Here is a 3,986-nt window from a genome sequence, read left to right as displayed (position 1 = left end):
ATCACTGTAACTCTGTGACCCCTGTGACCCAAACCATTCCACACTCACCCACATGGAAGGCTCCAGAGTATGTCAGCCATCCTATGTTCGAGGAAGCTGACCTTGTATCCATCTGCTATCCACAGGAGAAAAGAATCCTGAATTGTAGAAGTAATAATACCTACATTTCTTCCACTTGCCTGGTTGACTCCACCCTGGTCAAGAGAAGTCATGCTGTTCGAGGGGAGTTTTCAGAGAATGCTCACATGGATATTGCTGTCACAGTACCCACAACACATTGATCATGCATGGGGAGACTGTTTCATCTGTGTGTTAGTAAAGGTCTCATTTTGAAACAACATTTTGAAAAAAAAAAAGACTCATAAAAAGCCCAATGCTGTTAACTGCTTCAACTATGCCCTCGAGCAAACATTTACAGCGAAAACTGTAATTTTAACTTCTTTCCAAGTTTTTTCATCTTCAAGGAAGGACAAGGGAATAGAGAAATTGCCAAAACTGACAACTGCAGTCAGGAATTCTCTACGTTTGTGTATACTGTTGATTCCTTTAGCCAGCTGGTGAAGTCTTTGGACCATTTCTCAGGCATCCCAAAACATACTCATCTATCTTCATGCTTATATACCAATGTATTATGTAACAAACTCTAGGCATGAGTTTAATCATTTCTATAGCCTAAAAAGACAATGCATTGCAAATTTTAAAGAATATCTATAATTTCTATTGGAGACAAACATGACATGGCTGTGATTTTTACCTACATATCTAATTAAAGAAACTGCTAAATTTCAGTTAGTAGTTAATTATTTTTTAAAAATATGGACTTGTTACAGATCATTTGAATTCTATCCAAGCACCTCTTGAGTCTGAGGACCCTATGGATATTTGGCATGCCCCCAAAGTACTAATGGTGGCCTGAATTAAGACTAGGTTTCAGAGACTGCTCCACCCAGGGACCCATCCCATAAACAACCACCACACCCAGACACTATTACATATGCCAGCAAGATTTTGCTGACAGGACCCTGATATAGCTATCTTTTGTGAGGCTACGCCAGTGCCTGGCAAATACAGAAGTGGATGCTCATAGTCATCTATTGGATGGAACATAGTGCTCCCAATTAAGAAGCTAGAGAAAGTACCCAAGGAGCTAAAGGGGTCTGCAACCCTATAGGAGGACCAACAATATGGACTAACCAGTACCCCCCACCCCCAGAGCTCATGTCTCTAGTTGCATATGTAGCAGAAGATGACCTAGTCGGTTATCAATGGAAGGAGAGGCCCTTGGACTTGGGAAGATTATATGCCCCAGTACAGGGGAATGCCAGGGCCAGGAAGCAGGAATGAGTGGGTTGGGGAGAAGGGCAGGGGGAGGGTATAGGGGACTTTTGGGATAGCATTTGAAATGTAAATGAAGAAAATATCTAATTTAAATAAAAGACTAGGTTTCTTCAGCACAGATAACTATGCTGTCTCATGCATCTCTGACAGTTTCCATCCACCCCTGGAACAAGATTCAGTGACTCCCAGGTTCTCAGGTGAACTTCACATCTAGCTGGTGGTTGAACAAATCTAGTGGCTGCAGAGACTTCTACGCTGACATCCATGCCTGCTAGTGACAGGTAGACCATCCTTGACAAAACAAACATGTGGCCTTGGTAAGCTAAAGAGGTAAGAATGAAATGGCCTCTTATCATCACTGACATGTGGGAAAATTAAAATAGCAGAATGGGAATCAAGCAAATTAAAAACATCAGAGAGACTGTCTCACTCAGTGTAGACTCTACTTGACAAACCACCCCTCCTCCTAATGGAACACTTTACGTCCTATAACTCTCAATGGCAGGGATAAATCAGAGGGGTTGTTTAGTTGGGTAAAGGGAGAAATAAACTTGGATGGATTTAAAATGTAAGGGAAAATGGTACAGACACCTCTGATGAATGACAGCGATTTACTTTCAATGGTTTCATTATGCAAATTATGTTATTTCTTTTCTAGCTTTATTCAAAACGAATGATGCCAGTATAAAAGCAAATCATTTGTTTATCAAATGCCTCACCAATATGATTTAAAATACTACAGAATTTACCACGCGCCAACCAGTCTTACACTACTCATTGATCACTTAACTTCAATACTGATTTGACTGTAACATTTCAGTAAAATGTTTTTTCTTAATAAATACTCTGTGCATAGAGAAGGATTGTGGAAAATTATAGCTTATAATAAAAAGCGAATATGATTTTTCTCATCTTCTTCCATTTAAGTAAGTTATTTTTTATTTTGTATCAGGATGTTCACTTTTTCTCATACCGCCATAGTAACTGAAAAACCAAATATTTCTGAGTTGAAGAATAAGCAAGAGAAGCGTGCTAAAATAAGCTGCTCTCTTAGGCAGGTGGATTTCTGTGGAATCCTGGGGTTTCCTGTTCCCGAGTTCTCATTACCCAGCTTTTCTCTCCACAGATTGTTCTCTTGTTTCCCTCAGTGTTGGCTTCCTACTCTGCTGCTTAGATTATTCTCCAGGTTGGGGTCAGAGAAGTTTTTCTCCCACGTCATCCTTGCATCTTCTCGTGACTTATTTCTAAAAATGTCCACCTGTGAATAAATAGGTCAAGGAAAATGTAATACATGTGAATAATAGAATACTGTACCACCAAAATGGAAGTTGGAATCCTATCATGGCAGCAGCATGAATGAATCTGGAGATTGTTATGGTAGCTGAAATAAGATAAATCGCACGTGGGATCTAAAAACATGAATCTCCAAGAAGATCATAATAGAACGGCAGTTACCGGAGCTTCGGAAAGAGGTTAGTGAGCAGATAACATGCTAGGGTTGAATAGAAATGAGAGCTGCATGCTCGCTTCGGCAGCACATATACTAAAATTGGAACGATACAGAGAAGATTAGCATGGCCCCTGCGCAATGATGACACGCAAATTCGTGAAGCTTTCCATATTTTTATAGAAGAAAACTTCCCAAATCTAAAGAAAGAGATGCCCATGAATATACAAGAAGCCTACAGAACTCCAAATAGACTGGACCAGAAAAGAAATATCTCCCGACACATAATAATCAGAACAACAAATGCTCTAAATAAAGACAGAATACTAAAAGCAGTAAGAGAAAAAGGCCAAGTAACATATAAAGGCAAGCCTATCAGAATTACACCAGATTTTTCACCAGAGACTATGAAAGCCAGAAGATCCTGGACGGATGTTATACAGACACTAAAAGAACACAAATTCCAGCCCAGGCTACTATACCCAGCCAAACTCTCAATTAACATAGATGGAGAAACCAAAGTATTCCACGACAAAACCAAATTCACACATTATCTCTCCACGAATCCAGCCCTTCAAAGGATAATAATAGAAAAAACCAATACAAGGACAGGAACCACGCCCTAGAAACAACAAGAAGGTAATCCCTCAACAAACCTAAAAGAAGACAGCCACAAGAACAGAATGCCAACTTTAACAACAAAAATAACAGGAAACAACAATTACTTTTCCTTAATATCTCTTGATATCAATGGACTCAACTCCCCGATAAAAAGACATAGACTAACAAACTGGCTACACAAACAAGACCCAACATTTTGCTGCTTACAGGAAACTCATCTCAGAGAAAAAGATAGACACTACCTCAGAATGAAAGGCTGGAAAACAATTTTCCAAGCAAATGGTATGAAGAAACAAGCTGGAGTAGCCATTCTAATATCTGATAAGATTGACTTCCAACCCAAAGTCATTAAAAAAGACAGGGAGGGACACTTCATACTCATCAAAGGTAAAATCCTCCAAGAGGAACTATCAATCCTGAATATCTATGCTCCAAATACAAAGGCAGCCACATTCATTAAAGAAACTTTAGTAAATCTCAAAGCACACATTGCACCTCATACAATAATAGTGGGAGACTTCAACACACCACTTTCACCAATGGACAGATCATGGAAACAGAAACTAAACAGGGACACAGA

The 3,986-nt window shown here is 39.4% G+C and overlaps 1 non-coding gene across 1 annotated transcript; it reads left to right on the top strand.

Annotated features, from left to right (window-relative positions):
* The first annotated feature begins 2,857 nt into the window (after positions 1 to 2,857).
* On the top strand, positions 2,858 to 2,964 carry LOC115031871 (U6 spliceosomal RNA). Its single transcript, XR_003837507.1, has one exon. It is a non-coding gene; the product is annotated as a U6 spliceosomal RNA (small nuclear RNA).
* The last annotated feature ends 1,022 nt before the right edge of the window (positions 2,965 to 3,986 follow it).

The sequence above is a fragment of the Mus caroli genome, unplaced genomic scaffold (assembly GCF_978045245.1).
Source record: "Mus caroli unplaced genomic scaffold, Mus_caroli_1 scaffold_10, whole genome shotgun sequence".
Lineage (NCBI taxonomy): Eukaryota > Metazoa > Chordata > Mammalia > Rodentia > Muridae > Mus > Mus caroli.
Note: the sequence above shows the minus strand (reverse complement) of the source record. Positions and strands in the feature narration are given on the sequence as shown.